Raw genomic sequence first — 17,432 nt, 5'->3', positions numbered from 1 at the left:
TATAAGCCAGATTAGGATTATTATATGTTTAGGTTTATTAGGTTTCTTAGAATACAGACTCTGTTTAAGAAATTTACTATGATCTGATATATATATATATATATATATATATATATATATATATATATATATATATATATATATTATAGATAGATATATCTGTCTCAATTCGATATGCACTGTCTTGAAATTCACAGATGAACGCTTATTGCTCACACTTACTTACTTGACAAAAGGCTGGGGTGGTCGGGAGGGGGCTGGGAGTCTCCTGGAAGACCCTTGCTAGACACACCTCCACTTAGGACAACGCTCTCCACCCAGGCAATACTGGGGAGAGTAGTGGCAAATATTTTGCTGACACTTTAGTTACCCAGTTGAACTGGTTGACGCCCTCCACGGATATACCTCCTCAGAGGGGGCATCTTAAAACCCCTGCAGTGTAGGTTACACTTCAGGGACCTACATTCCTTTCTGTACCTATTCGCTCTTCCTCGCTTCACTGACTATATAACTCTATCCTTTCTATTCCCTTAGTCGTCAGACTATCCCCCCCCCCTACCCCTGAGCATGGATGAGATCACCATCATTACACTAAACGCGAAGGGACTTAACCTCCCTGAGAAGAGGCGGATGCTGCTCAATGATATGAGACGCTTATGTGCGGACATTGTCCTACTACAAGAGACACACTTTCGAGAAAATAAGTTCCCAATTCTCAAAAATAGATTTTACCCGACAGTATACCATTCCACCTATTCGGAGGCTAAGTCTAGAGGACTAGAGGTCACTATTTTGATTTCGGCAAACCTCCCGTGGTCTCTAACTGAAGTATTAACGGACCCGATGGGAAGATTTTTATTCCTCAAAGCACTGATTGGCGGGGTAAAGGTGACTATTGCAAACTTTTACACCCCAAACAGTCAACAGGACACCTTTCTTAAAAAACATCTAAATATCCTTCGGAGGTTTTTGGAGGGTCAACTTATAGTTGGCGGTGACCTTAACATCCCCTTGATCCCGACGGAGGATACTTCCACGGGACATTCCTCCACCACCTCGGGCACACATAAAGCCATACACACGGCCTTATACGCATCACAGTTGATTGAAGCCTGGCGCCTTTTCCACCCCGGCGAGTGAGAATACTCTTTCTACTCACGCCCCCATAATGCGTACTCGCGTATAGACTACTTTCTAATCCCTCACAACCAACTACAAGCTGTCCAAGATATTTCACTGGGATCCATCACGTGGTCAGATCACGCTCCGGTCACATTGAAATATGCCTTGATCGACTTCTATAGAGGTCAAAGGAAACCATGGAGGCTTAATGAGAGCCTTCTACAGGATCCCGAGATACTTGCGGACGTGACAAAAGAAATAAACAACTACTTCCAAACTAACACCACTACTGATAGTGACGCGGGCCTAGTATGGGAGGCCCACAAGGCGGTGATACGTGGAATGCTCATAAAACATGGCGCAAGGCTTAAAAAACAAAGGAATGCCCAACTGACCCTACTCCTCAGTAAGTTACAGACCCCGACCGGACCACTAAAAAGCGAACTTTATACGATACGCACACAGGTCACTGACCTGCTTAACTTTAAAGCCAAGACAGCACTCCAAATCTCACGCAAAAGGGTTTATGAATCAGGAAATAAATGTGGCAGACTTTTGGCACAATCACTACATGCCCAGAAATTGGCGTCTTACATACCACACATACATACTCCGACGGGTCACAAAGTATCTCTACCGCAACAAATAGCACAGGAATTCAAATCATATTATGAGAGACTCTACAATTTAACCACGACACCCCCACAACCCCCACAACTAGACAGTATGTCAGAATACATTACCTCGTCCTGTATGCCCACTTTGACTACTGAGACACGTGAATTATTAGAAGACCCCATCACCCTGCCTGAGATACAGCTCGCAATAGGAAGCACCAAATCAGGGAAAGACGGTCTCACGATCCAGTACTATAAGACACTACTCCCTACAATGGGTGACCACCTAGCCAAACTGCTTAATGACCTTGCCAAGGGGGGAACACTTCATACCGCCACTTTGCAGGCCCAGATATCTGTCATTCCTAAGGATGGTAAAGACCCGACCTGTTGTGGGAGCTACCGACCCATATCCCTGCTCAATACAGTCTTGAAAATATTTACCAAAATCATAGCTACCAGACTGCAATCCCACCTACCACACCTGATACACCTAGATCAGGTAGGCTTTATCCCTACAAGGGAAGCACGGGACAACACAACCAAAGTCCTGAACTTACTCTACTCGGCCACTCACTCTAAAACACCCAGCGTCTTTATAGGCACCAACGCCGAAAAAGCGTTCGATCGAGTCAATTGGGCCTTTATGCTAGCTACATTACGACGCGTAGGTCTGGGCCATAACATGATGCAGTGGATTTCAGTGGCATACATGGCACCATCAGCTAGAGTCAGGGCAAACGGGGTGATCTCGGAGCCTTTCCCAATCACCAACGGCACGCGCCAAGGGTGCCCGCTATCTCCCCTACTCTTTGCCCTGTCCCTGGAACTGTTTTTATGTCACGTAAGAATGAACCCTAACATCTCTGGCATAACACTGAACCATGCCCAACATAAGGTGTCCGCATATGCGGATGACCTCATGTTTACACTCACTACCCCCGCTATTTCCCTACCAAACCTGATTCGGGAATTTACAACTTATGGAGCGTTCTCCAATTTGAAAATCAATTTTGCCAAATCGGAGGTGATGGGTGTGGGTATGACACAACCGCAACTCACACAACTACAATCCAGTTTTATATTGAAATGGACGACTACCGCTTTAAAGTATTTGGGCACATATATCCCACACACGTTTTCGCAAATCTATGACCTTAATTTCCCACATCTACTGAAAACAATCAGAACACTACTTAACCAATGGCATACGGCCTACATTCCTGGATAGGAAGATGCAACATGCTAAAAATGATGATCCTCCCAAAATTTCTTTACCTCATGCAAGCACTGCCTATCCATATTCCTATAGCCTACTTTAAACAGATACAATCCTTGTTTACTGAATTCATATGGGCCAAAAAGAGACCCCGACTCTCGGATAAACTCTTAATCCTGCACAAACAACATGGGGGTCTTGCGGTGCCGGACATACGCGGCTATTATCAGGCGGTCGACTTAGGGAGACTGATAGACTGGTGCCGACACCAAGGTACTAAACTCTGGACACAAATGGAACAAAATCAATCCACGGTCCCTCTAAACAGAGCTCCCTGGTGCTACAAGACCTTACCGATGGAAACAAAACGTCACCCACTGATTGGCATTACCACGCGAGTATGTTTCCAACTCATTTCCCAAGCACATATATCTTCACATAACTCACCCCTATATCCTATATTGGGGAACCCCGGCTTCACACCAGGTCTACAAGATGCGGTCTTTCGGAGTCTAGGTAGCACGGGCTTATACCAGGCCTCTCACTTTAGTACTGGGGGGAGATGGCACACTATCACGGAACTTTCTGACCCTGTGGGCCAGTTCCGGCTTGACTTCTTGACATCCCGTCAATTAAGTCATTTCCTTCATTCTCTTAAGCCACCTGCTACCAATGATCAACCCCTCACGACACTAGAGGAACTATGCAACACCTCAGGTACCATAACACATACGCTGTCTTTAACCTACAATCTCCTTAATACACCGCAAGCAGATTTCTCGCCCCCGGGATTGATTAAATGGGAAAAGGAACTAAATTGCCACTTTAATACCACAACACGTCAGCGCATCCTTAGATTTGTTCACAAATCCTCTATCTGTGCCAAGCCCCAGGAGTTGAATTATAAACTCCTATCGAGATGGTACAAGACCCCAGTACTACTTCACAAGTTCTACCCGGTGACATCTGAGCTGTGCTGGCAGTGCCAGGCAGACAAGGGAACACTAGTACATATCTTCTGGTCATGCCCAAACTTGAACCACTTCTGGAGAGTAGTGCGCGAAGTTACCCAGAAATTCACAGAACACAACATACCAGATGACCCTGCATTCTTCCTTTTACACGCATCTAACATACCGGTGAAAATATACAAAAAATCGGTGATTAGACATCTACTGGATGCGGCTAAGGCCTGCATTCCAATACACTGGAAAGACACACACCCACCGACCATTACCTCATAGATTGCAAGGGTAGAGGAAATAAAACGTATGGAGGATCTCATCCTCACAGCGCAAAATAGGCAAGAAACATTCACTAAAACTTGGCAACTATGGAACAGCTTTATATTCTCGACTGAGGGACAAGCCTTGAGAGAATGTGTAACTCCCAGCATGTCTATACTTGCTCTCAATCAACACTAACACAGTCCATCACATACAAATCCCATGAATCCCCCCCCCCCCCCCCGGTGTTCCATGCTCAGGGGACTAAAACAACCCCCTCCCGCTTCCCTTCCTTTTCCACTTCTAACCACTTTTCCTTCTCTTCTCCTCTAATTCTCCTTATACTTACCTCCCCAGCTCTCTCCATCCCCGCATGTGGGACCTTTACTTTCCTTTTTTTTTTTACGATAAAAGAAAAAAAGATAACACAGGGATAGCCGCATGGTTCCCGACATCTAGAAACCACCACCTAAACGGGCACATCAATACTCCTATTTATGAAGGGGATTTTCTATGACAAAAAACACGGTCTCAGTGCAGCAGAGGCGTCTAGACAACTACTAGGGACCCCTGAAACGCCTCAAACATAAGAAATGGGAATTAACATGATTTGTGCTAGTTTTAGTGATATCATGCAAAACATGTTTATTACACATCTTGAAATGTCAAATGTAAACTGGACTGTGTAAGATACAATGATGTACAATGTTGGCCCATGTGGGTCCTGTTCCTGTTATAAATAAACAATTTAAAACAAACAAAAAAAAGAAACAGACTTTACAGTCTTTTAAGCCCAGGGTGCAAGAATCTCTTGCTGAACCCATCCCCGGTACATCCGGCAAAAGTTCCGGTGCTAGTCCCTGTCTAGGCACAGGCAGCCCCGAATCAGGGAGTACTGGAGGAGAGCTCAAAATCAGCCTCAGATTCCAAGGAAGGGGAGCTTAAAAAGGATAAACCCAGCAAGGTCCAGGGATTTCTTTTTCCTTCAGAAGAAACAGAGGAATTATTAAAAGCTATATGCGGCACCTTGGAGCTGGAAGAGCCAGAAGACCAGGAGTTGTCTGTAGATGACCTTTTATACAGTATGCAGGCCTTCAGCCTTAACAGACCAGAACCTTTCCGGTTCATGCGTCTTTAAAAGAAACAGTACTTTAGGAATGGAAGAATCTGGAAAAGAGTCTTCTTCCCTAAAAACCTGAAGAGACGATTCCCCTTCAAGGAGCAGGATACAAAGTTGTGGAAAAAGTGTCCTAGATTAGACGCTTCCCTCTCCAAAGTTTAAAAAAGTTCAAAGCTCTCCTTTGAGGACACAGGCACCCTAAAGGAGCCAATGGACTGAAAGGCTGAGGGGTATTTAAAGAAGCATGGGAAGCCTGCTCTGCTAACTTTGAAGAGGCCCTAGCCACTACATGCATGGCTCGTACCAAACAGCCCTGCACTCTTCTGGAGTCAGACTTTCCTAGGGAAGAGATTTTGGACGCATTACCAACTCTAAATAAGGCAGTAGCCTATATAGCGGATGCTTCCACGGAGTCTGTAAGGTTCTCGGCCAGGTCTACAGAACTGATTAATGAAGCCAGGAGGGCTATCTGGCTGAAATCCTGGGGAGGAGACACATTACCAATGACCAAGCTCTGTTCCCTCACCCTCTCTGGAGATTTTCTCTTTGGTAAAGAGCTAGAATCTGTACTAGAGAGGTCAGCCGATAAAAAGAAGGGGTTTCTTTTCCCCCCAAAATAAACAACAAAAAAGGAATTTTCTTTTTTTCCAGAGGTCAGGTGAAAGGAGCTATCAGGGCGACAGAGGGCAGCATAACAAAGGTTTTGCAGCTATGCAAGACCAGAAAAGATGGTTGCAGTACAAGAGGGGAAGGGTCAGAGGTGGCTTCCTTTTCAAACCTTCCCAGACCCTTCCCAGTGACTCTGTCTGCCATGTGGGGGGAAGGTTGGGGTCATTCCTCCCACAATGGCAGGCCATTTCCACCAACAGCTTTATCCTGGATCTGATCAGGTCAGGGTACAGGATAGAGTTAGTGCCGCCCCCCCTCAAAAATTTCACCAATTTTCGCGAAAGATGAAGAGAAATCGATAGCTATGTCCTCCCTCCTACAGAGTATGCTGGAGGAGAAGGTGATAAGCTTCATCCCCCCCCAACCCTAACAAAGTAGGGGGTTTATTCTCACGTTTTTCTCATTAAAAAACCATCAGGAAAATTTTGCCTCATTTTCAAACCTAAAGCAAGTGAACACGTTTGTAAAGTACAAACGATTCAAGATGGAGTCCATATACACCACCAGAGACTTGTTAACCCCGGGGATATTCATGGTCTCATTGGACTTGAGGGACGCCCATCTTCATGTCCCCATATGTAGGGAGTCAAAGCAATACCTCAGGTTTGCAGTAAAGAACGGGTTCAAGATCCCCTATTTCCAGTTCAATGCTCTGCCCTTCGGACTGGCGTCAGCACCACGCATTTTCATGAAGATCCTGGCAGAAGCTCTGTGGACCCTGAGGTCGGAGGGGATTTACATACCTTGTAATTCCCTACCTGGATGACCTGCTGATCTTTGCAGACTCAGAAGAAGTGAAACAGAACCTGAGCAAAACTATCAGACACCTTCAGCAGCTGGGGTGGCTGGTAAATCAGGAGAAGTCAGTTAGTACCTACTCAAAGTATAGTATTTCTAGGATACCCAATAGACTTGACTACATCCAAAATTTTTCTGACGAAAGAAAAAGTGGCAACAATAGTCGCAGAGGTGAGCAGCCTCTGTGCATGTGTGGAGACCTCAATTCATGGCATAATGAGGGTCCTTGGATTGATGACAGCGACAATCCTAGGGGTCCAATGGGCTCAACTCCATACTCGAGCGCTTCAGGCATTCATGCTTTCTCTCTGGGATGGAAAGAAAGAAAGAAAGAGAATCTCTTCAGAGGCGAACAGAGATCTCGCAAGAAGTAAAATTCTCAATCAAGTGGTGCACTGCTCCAGGATGATTACCCCTCCCAAAATCAGCTGTCTCCGCAATCAAACAGGGTCCTGACTCTGTTTGCAACAGAAAATAAAATAGAAAAAATGTATAGCTGGATAGCCGCACTCCAAATATTCACCTTTATTGAAAAAATGTTTAAAATCAAGGCATCAAGGGTGAGTACAGACTAACTGACATGTTTCACACCAGACACTGTGTTTAGTCATAGCTCTCAATCAAGTGGTGGTTGATTCTGACAAATATCTCTGCAGGTTGACTTTGGTCCCAACACCACCCTCTGACGGTTACCACGGATGCCAGCAGTCAAGGATGGGAAGCCCGCTCGGGTGCACAGATGGCCCAAGAGGTCTGGAACTGGCAGGAAGCCAGCCTCTCCTCCAATGCAAAGGATGTGAGAGCAGTTCTAATGACTCTAGTAACCTTTGGTCCGACTCTGAGGAGAAGACACGTACAGGTCCTTTCGGACAATATTTCCACCATATGCTACATCAACAAGTAGGGAGGTACGAAGGTGGCAGGCCTTATGAGGATAGCTGAAGAAATTCTTCATAAGCGGAGGGAAATCTTTTATCCCTGTCTTCAATTCACTTAAAAAGGGAATTAAACACTCTGGTGGATGTCCTAAGCAGGGAGGCTCTGTCTCAGACAGAATGGTGCTTGAATCGAACAGATGCAGAAGTGGGGAGTCCCACAGATAGACCTCTTTGCTACAAGGCAAAACAGACAGGTGGAACTATTTTTCTCCCTCCAGAGAGACCATCCCAGTGTGGGCCTAGATGCCCTATCCCAATCCTGGGAAGCAAGCCTGGTGTACGCATTTCCACCATTTGCCTTCATTTCAAAGATCATCTGCAAGATAAGAGTGTCAAGCGGGAAGGTTATCCTGATCACCCCATTCTGGCCAAGGAGGTCTTGGTTCTCAGGACTACTGAGACTCAGCATCATGGAGCCTTGGAGACTGCCTTACAGGACAGACCTTATATATCAGGGAGAGGTCAATCATCCAGAAGTGAGCTCTCTTTCTCTGATGGCCTGGCTAATGAGAGGGAGCTGTTAGAGTAGAGAGGGTATCGGCAAAAGTAATTGATGCTATTCTTAGCAGCCGGAAGCCGACCACTAACGCGACATACAATAAGATCTGGAAGAAGTTTGGGGCCTGGCGCATGCCCAACAGCAGAGTGTCAGGAGCTATGATCCCGGTGGTCCTAGATTTCCTCCAAGCTGGAGTAGACCTAAATCTAGTGGTCAGTATCCTCAAGGTGCAGGTATCAGCTCTGTCTAGCTTTTTAAATCAAAGACTGGCAGAAGAGCCCTTGGTCAAGAGATTAGCCGTAAGCTGGTCCTCAAGTTCCTTAACCAAAGCCTTTGTAAAACACAGTTTGAGCCATTAGAGGAACTGTCCATGAAGCCCTTAACCTTGAAAACCGTGATTTTGGTGGCCCTAGTCTGTGCCAGGAGGGTTAGTGAGATACAGGTGCTCTTCTGTATAATTTTACTAGACACAATTATCCTCTCTCTCTTGACCCAGCATTTCTCCCTAAAGTACTGTCTAACTTCCATAGATCTGAAGAGATCGTGAAATCTTCATTTTGCAGAGATCCTAAAAATGACAAAGAAGTTGGATTTAATAAAATAGATGTCAGGAAATGCTTGATCACTTACATAGAGCACACCAAGGAATGGCGATGTTCCACCAGCTTGTTTGTGTTATTTGCAGGTTCTAAAAAGGGTAAAAAGGCATCTAAAAATACCATCGCAAGGTGGAAGAAGTCAGCCATCGTGGAAGCATACAAAGCCGCATCCTTGACACCACCTGTTGGAATAAAGGCTCATTCCATATGAGCGGTTTCCACTTCTTGGGCTGAAAGGGCTGGAGTGTCTCCCCTCCAGATTTGCAAGGCCGCAACCTGGTCCAGGTTCCAGACGTTCGTAAAACATTACAGACTGGACCTGCTTGCCAGCCAAGACCAGTCTTTCAGCAGGAAAGTGCTGCAGGCTGTGGTCCCACTCTGATCAGGTAGTCCTATTTTGTCCTCTCTGTAAGCTGTCCTAGAAGAAGATATGGAAATACAGTGTTATCACCTGTTAACTCACTTTTCCCAGGAATCTTCCAGGACAGCGTCAGTTCCCTCCCTACTTTGTTTTTAGACTAGCAATGTAAAGCATAAATAAAGCTGCGCTAATAAAAGGGTTTAATGATTGCTTATTCTGAGCCTTCGGTTATTTGTTAAATACTGAAGGGCTGTTGCATTTGGTGTACTTTTATGTGTTTCCTGTGCTAGGTGGGAGGAGCCTATCTCTCTGGAAGATTCCTGGAAAAAGTGAGTTAACAGGTAATAACACTGCTTTTTTTTAATACAAATAAAGCTTTCTTTTAGTGGTATCTGATCACCTCTGGTTTTTATTTTTTGTGCTTTAAACAAAAAAAGACCAACAATTTTGAAAAAACAAAACAATATTTTTTTAATTTCTGCTATAAAACACATCCAATAAAAAATTTAAAAACTTTAATTTCTTCATAAGTGTAATCTGTATTCTGCTACATGTTTTTGGTAAAAGAAATCCCAATAAGTGTATATTGATTGGTTTGCGCAAGAGTTATAGCGTCTACTATGGTATTATTTTTTTTTTAGTAGTAATGGCGGTGATCAGCAACTTATAGCAGGACTGCAACGTGCAACAAATGAGGACCAAATGGTCAAAAACTGGAGTTAAATTCTGTGACCAAACGGTAAGACATTGGCTAAAGGAAATGAGATTTACATACAGAAAAGCCAAACAAAAACCATCATTAACACTTAAACAGAAAAAAACAAGGTTACAGCGGGCTAAAGAAAAGCAATCATGGACTGTGGATGACAGAAGTGATATTCAGTGATGAATCACCAATCTGCATTGGGCAGGGTGATGATGCTGGAAGTTTTGTTTGGTGGCGTTGCAATGAAATGTATGAAGATGACTGCCTGAAGAAAACATGTAAATTTCCACAATCATTGATGATATGGGGTTGCATGTCAGGTAAAGGTACGGGGGAGATGACAGTCATTAAATCTTCAATAAATGCACAAGTTTATATTGAGATTTTGGATACTTTTCTTATTCCATCAATTAAAAGGATGTTTGGTGATGATGACATAATTTTTAAGGATGATAATGCATCTTGTCAAAGGGCAAAATCCATGAAAACTTTCCTTCAAGAAGGACATATTATGCCAATGGCATGGCCTGCAAATAGTCCGGACCTCAATTGAAAATCTATGGTGGAAATGAAAGGAAATGGTCGATGACGAGGCTCCAACCTGCAAAGCTGACCTGGCAACTGCAATAAGAGAAAGTTGGAGCCGGATTGATGAAGAGTACTGTTTGTCCATAGTTAAATCCATGACTCAGAGGATTCAAGCTGTTATAAAAGCCATAGTTGGTGCAAAAAAGTATTAATGGTGTACTGTAGAGGTTTTTTTTCATGATTCCATAATATTTTCCTCAGAATTGAGTCATTCCATATTTTTTTTCTACTTGATCATCTGCAAAAACAGCAGTGTTCTTTCTGTTTTTTATTTTTTTTAAGTGTTTCTTAAAGCCAGAAGGGTGGAATGGTAAATGAAAATAGTTTTGAGGCATGTCTGTGATTATTTTTTTTTACACAATTAAACAATTGAATGAACATTTTCCAAGAGTGGTGATTCCATACTTTTGCCAGAGGTTGTATAAACTCAAAAGTCCCGGTTTGACTTGTACTCCCCTCGCGTTTTTACTGATTGAGGTATTTCAGAAAAAATGGCACACTGGCCACTCTGTTGGCAGACACGATGTGACCAAGGTAGTTGACCAAGGGTTGATAAAACTGGCACTTCTTCAGAGACAGCTTAGACCCCTCGTCATGGAGTCTCTTGAGGACCTTCTCCAGACGCTCTTTGTGTTCCTCTAAAGTCTTCCCGAAGACAATGATGTTGTCTAGATACAACAACACTTCTATCATGTTCATGTCACACATCGTCTTCTCCATGAGCGTTTGGAAAGTGGCTGGGGTGCCGGACAAGCCCTGAGGCATACGGTCAAATTCAAAAAACCCCACTGGGGTAATGAAGGCAGTCTCCTGCCGATCCTCAGGATGCATGGGAATTTGATAGTACCCGCTCTTCAGGTCCAGCACTCTAAACCATTTTGCCCCTGACACGCTCTGCAAGATTCTATCCATGAGGTGGTGTACTGGTAGGGAATGGTCCTTCTGTTCAGCTTTCTGTAGTCGATACACAGCCTCAGTGACCCATTCTTCTTCCGTACCACCACTATCGGAGAAGCGTATGGACTTTGGGATTCTCAGATGATACCTGCTCTCTTCAATTCTGCTAAATGTTCGCGCTGGTCTTCCAAGTCTCCTAAAGGAATCCAGCGGACTCTTTCTCTGAACGGCTTCTCCTCCTGAATATGGATCCGGTGGTTGATACTCTGCACATCCCACATTGAATTCACTCTTTGAGAATGCAGCCTGCCATCTCAGGAGCTGAGTCTTGGCTCTTTCTTTCGATTCGGGTGAGAGAGAAGTGTTCTTTGGATAGAACTTGACAGGGATCCCATCCTTCTCTCCCCCACCAAATCAGACGGTGAGTCTGGGGTAGCCAGATTAACTTGTCCCAGCAACATTCGAGCCGTCATCTTCACTGGCGAGGCTGTTATGTTGCAGACACTGACCAAGATCCTCCCGTGACTTCTTTGCAATGCTTTGGTTGAAACCACTTTGGGAATCATCTCCACTCCCATGTCTTATCTCTGTCTGTCCGCTTCAAGGACAATGAATGGGCCTGGTTGTTTCCAATTTTCCAGGCCACTTCACCAGGCTATTCTATTCTTGTACCGGGCGCTGATAGGCTTGTCTTAACATGGGCTGCACACTTGTATTTGAAGTGTCCGGCTCTTGGACAAGAGGTGTCAACAGTCTTCTGACAAGATCAGTATTAGTCCCGATGATGAACTCTTTCTGGCCCCTGGTGGGCGAGGACAGACCACTGCCAAAGTTTCAAAGGTCTCCGCTTTCCCAGCTATGGAGGGATCGAAGGTCAGCTTGACTGGTAGATAGCCATCACAGGGGAAGTTTTGAGTCTCAATGCCCCATATCTCTAGCTCTTCCAACTTCTGCAATGGCAGGTGTTTGAGGTGCCTATCATAGAAGTCTCTGTAGAGGAGGGTCACTTGAGCTCTGGTATCTAGGAGAGCCTTGGTGTAGATTGCCTCTACTTGGATAGAGTCAATGGGAGAAGGTCCCACTAGTTTGGCAGGAAATTTATGGGAAGTGGTAACCTTGGCCTGTTCGGTGGTTGTATCCGTGCTCCTTTTTTGTGGAAGTTCTGATCTGGCTTGAGTCTCTGTTGAGCAATGGTAGTTTGGTATGCATTGACTCTCCGACACCGGGTAGCATGTGTCAAAGGGAGTGGAACACTGGGTCACTCGGAGGCAACAACAGGAGCCCTCAGCAAGGGTTTGGACTTCCGCTGCGGTCTCTTTGCGTCGTTGGTTTTTCTGGAGCTAGCTAATGTAGATGAGCACCCGGTTGACTCCTTCACTGGAGCCCTCTGGAGTTTCCCGCCGGCTTTTGGCGCTGTGCTTCAGGCTTCACTGAGCTTGGTCATACTCGTCGTCAATGTCCAACTCATCTGCAGTTGAAGCAGATTCCTTGGTTTGCTGGCTTCTCCACCTGAGTAACCGTACAGCTTGAGGACTTCTTGGGCACTGAAACTTCATCGTTGGGTAGAACAGTGGGCTTGGCAGGCAACAGGGACATCATCCCTATCAGCTGTGACACCTGAGTTTTTTAAGAAGCTTGACCTCGGGGTCGACATCAGCTGCAATGGCCACCCTGACCCCAGCAACAGATTCTGACCTCTGTGATTCTCTGTTTCTTGTGGGTCTCAGAGATGTCCCATTCATCCAAGGCTTGTGTGGCCTGGTCCAGCCACTCTTCAAAGTTGTCCTCCCTTGTAGGCACTGGTTGTTTTCCAGAAAAGGCCCTGAGCTTCCGATACTCAGTTCCAGAGTATGTTGGAGGGTCTCTCTGACATTTTGACACAGTCTTCCAGGGCAGCAAAGAATTATGGTCCAATTGTGGCCAGAGGAGCCATGGAAGGGACTTCCTCCTCTGTGGCTTCAACTTGCTGGACATGTATCTGATGTTTTCTGCTGAATTAGACAAAGCTCAGTCTTGTTAGCCAATTGTACATGGGTCCATCTGAACCGGTCAGGGACCCCTTGCTTCCACTCTAGTAGTGTGTAGGTGCGAGAGGTTCCACGGTCTGGTTTATCATTGATCACCCAAAGCTTCCTGTCTGGGGACAACGTCTTCACTGCCTAAATGATTTGTTCTTCAGCCCAGGTCTCCCCGGGGAGCTCGATCACCATGCTCTACACTGGGTGCCTTCTTCTTCACACCCTGGATCGCAGCTGCAGGGTCCATCCTGGTGCTTGCAGGGATGCTGACTGAGGAAGTTGACTGCAGAGTAGCAGTATATCCCGAACGACACCCCCACGTGCAGCGATACCCCCGAAGGAGCTGCTTGAGTTTGTTCAGTCCGTTACTCTGCCTCTCAACCCCATAAATGCCCTCCGCCCCTACTGGCACACCTGGCAATGTGATTAATAGAATACCACAGTAATGATACACTGACACAGTTCAAGTGTTAATGTTTTCTTCAATTTACTTAGGCAGCAAGAAACTCAAAATGGTATTGGTCAGCCAGATCCCAGACAAACAACCAGGATTTATTTGAAGTAAATCTTATAGTGATCAAACAAATGTATAAGATATGCAAATAGACAGCATCAATGTAGCCAGTGACAGATAATCAGTAAATACCTTCTTCAAAACTATTGAGTACTTGTAGATTTTACCAATACTAAAGGGGAACCCCAGTTCGGCTTATAATACCTTAAGGTCTGTTGAGAACCTGTCAGGGCTGGCTCAGCCCTTCCTTCTCTGAGCTGGCCACTCAGCTGTCGGCTAAATGCCAGCTCTTATCTCTCTCCACAGTTAACCAGCTGTTGTGTATCTGTTCGTCAGTCCCGCCTATTTAAAGATCTCCAGCTCACTTCATTCCTGCCTTCGCCTTGGTCACATCACAAGAAACCATCTCCGGCGTTCCTGTTTAAAGACTGGCTTTGCTGACATCCCTTCTGGCTCCTTATCCTTCTTGCTGTTCCTCTACTTGGATCCCTGACTTCTGGCCTGGCTGATTATCCGATCTGGTTACTGAACTCTGGCTTGGCTGATTACCCAATCTGGTTACTGAACTCTGGCTTGGTTGACAACCCGATCCGGCTACTGGACTCTGGCTATGCTTTGACTACACTTACTCTATTTACCTTTTTATTTTTATTAATAAACAAGTGTGATTTTACTGTACTTCTGTCTCGGTCTGGTTCATGGTTTCTGACAGAACCATATACTATATAAGTATCAGTAACGTGTCCCCTTTAAAAGCAGTAAATAACAGTGTCCTAAAAGTAAGGGCCTCACACTATCTTCACTGACACGTTGGAGCTCTAAGAACAAGGGTCCTTTGATGTAACAGAGTGATAAGGAACAGGGTAAGGTAGCTGTCTTGTAATATAACACTCCTCTATGCGATCCAGGTAACAGATGTCTGTGCATATTGTTCAAATGTGGAATTTATGAAAGGCAATGAGATTCCTGGGCAAGAGCCCCCTCACCAATCCTGTACACATTCAGGGGTCCTCCGAAGGGCGATCAAAGGATTCAGTCTGCTGACCTAGTGAATCGGCCGATTCCATGGCATTCAGCATTGCTGCAGAGCATCCTTCTTCAAGCAGGTGGCATCCTGACCTTCTGGAGTTGGAGCTGTAGGCTGTGTGCCCCTTGGTAGGCCCCAATCCCCTCACACAGCAACAGAATAGTGCTCCTACAGTGGGATCCAGGAAACAAGAGGCCTTGGGCCTGGTCTGCAGATTATTTTATGGTCTCTCCCATCATTCTCCTCTCTTTCTGCTGTGCAGGCTGGGATCTGCAGTTCTGTCCCTTTTAAAAGTCATTGAGCAGCTTTGTGCTGGGACTTCATATACCAGACTCCTTTTCAGCTGCTGCTTGATAAATTTATTGGTTCCTGACTCTGCAACTTTAATTGACTTTCTTCCTTCTGCCAATAGGAACACAGGAGAGGAACAAAATAACCTGTGTGTGTGTGTGTGAGAGGAGAGGGGGCAGGGTGAAAAGCCGTTCAGGAACCGACAGACAGCTCTCTCCCCTCTTTTAGGCTGGAAAGCCTGTGTACACGCAGTCATCTGTGTTAATGTAAGTCTTTGGCTGCAATACCCCTCTACACACTCCCCCCCACCAAAGAACCTTTGGTCCTCCAAAGGAGGTAAAGAGTCTGTGACTGTTACATGCTTTGTATATACTAGTGGAGGGAAAAGCAGGTTAGTGTACACAGGAAAACAAGCAGTTTGCAAAAGAACCTGGTAGAGGAACCTCCCACCAATTAGCATTGGAGGGGAGGTTGTCCTGCCTACAGGATAGGGGGTAGGGTAGGGTAGGGTATGAATGGGGGACATTTCTTCATGTGCATGGGGCTGGGGATGAATACTGGCTGGGGTGGATACTCCTCATTCAACATGAATAACCACAGCATCCACCTGATCAATTCAGGTATTAACCATTGGAGGTATTACAAATAATATTCCTCATTAATTCGAACATAAGTCCATAAAGCATGCAGAAATAAAATGTTTCTCAGCAACAGTTTTCATTATATAGATTCAATATATTTAACTGAACATTTTTTCAAAATCCAGTATTACAGAAGGATTTCAACAAAACTTAAACACCTTTTAGTTCCTTTTATATCACATTTTATATCACATTTATATCATCAAAAGGTATACATTTTTCCTTTTGTTACTTAATACATAAATTACACAACCTTAAGTTACTTCCCTTTTTCTTTCTTAACCACCATTTCTTTGGCGCAACGCCTGGAACACATATCCCCCCCCATTTTTTTCCCTTCCGTTTTGTAACAGGCAATGTCTTAGTGCAATGCCAAGTTCTCAAGTTTTTTATTATTTCAATATCATAAAATGGGCTTATTGTATTACTTTTCGAACATATAATATATTTTTTTCCATAATTATTCATGAACAACATTTTTTTTCCTACATATAACACCACCCTAGGCTCCTCTACAAAAACTTTAATGCCATTTATTGTACACCTTGGAGTCCAGGGCAATCATATCAATCTGAAGTATAGTACATTTGTTGATATTAAAAAAATAAACCTTCCAGACCTTCAACAATGTGAGAATAAGCAGTTTCACAATTAAAACAATTCCTCAAAGTTGGCCTGAAATAATCAACATTCCATAGCTATAAGTTAAAATGTTACTCTTAAAAATTTGTATTTTGCAATTATTGTAAACCTTTTAATCTACTTAATTATCTGATCAGATTCCTCAAAAGAGGACATTTTGTACCATTAAATACAGGTAATTTAGTACTGACGTCACCTTCTCTATATAGGATTCCAATTAACCGTGCATTGGGCATGGGCTTAATAATATGTGCCCAACACATTCCATGAACATACTAACAGTAGTTGCAACCTTTCAACAATAAACATGTAATAAAACATACTTTAAATCTATACAAATAACTTAACTAAACCCTTCTCAACAACTCGCAGTTGTCTTCAACATTCACTTTCCCTTCCAGCAAGTCTAGTGTCGTGTACACACGATCGGACATTCTGACAACAAAATCCTGGATTTATTTCCGATGGATGTTGGCTCAAACTTGTCTTGCATACACACGGTGGCACAAATGTCGGAAATTCCAATCGCCAAGAATGCGCTGACATACAACACGTACGACAGCACTATTAAAAGGAAGTTTGATACCAAGTGCGCCACCCTTTGGGCTCCTTCTGCTAATCTCGTGTTTATCTTGTGTTAGTAGAGTATTCGTTTGGTGAGAGACGATTTGCGCTTTTCAGCCTCGTGCTTTTCAGTCCATTACTGCTCTTCAGTTTGTGCTTGTGGGTTCATATCTGTTTTTTAGTACGTGTAGTCCGTTGGTATGTGGTTTTCAGTGCCTTCTTATCCACTCTTTTCTGATTTTCAGCTCACTCTTCTCAGACCTTTCTGTTTTTCAGTGCGTTCTGTTGGTTTGTTCTGACCAGCGGCTGTTTTCTAGCCATGTTGCGGGTACATACTCATCGTAGAGTTCGTGATGTGCAGGGGCTTGGTGTTGGG

The 17,432-nt window shown here is 44.4% G+C and overlaps 1 protein-coding gene across 1 annotated transcript in view; it reads left to right on the top strand.

Moving 5' to 3' along the window:
• Window positions 1–17,432, top strand: part of LOC141121932 (uncharacterized) — a 603,393-nt gene that overhangs the window by 216,830 nt on the left and 369,131 nt on the right. The gene's annotated exons all lie outside the window — the stretch shown is intronic.

Source organism: Aquarana catesbeiana, unplaced genomic scaffold, assembly GCF_042186555.1.
Source record: "Aquarana catesbeiana isolate 2022-GZ unplaced genomic scaffold, ASM4218655v1 unanchor235, whole genome shotgun sequence".
In the NCBI taxonomy this organism is placed as follows: Eukaryota; Metazoa; Chordata; class Amphibia; order Anura; family Ranidae; genus Aquarana; species Aquarana catesbeiana.
This window is presented reverse-complemented; position numbering and strand designations above follow the sequence as displayed.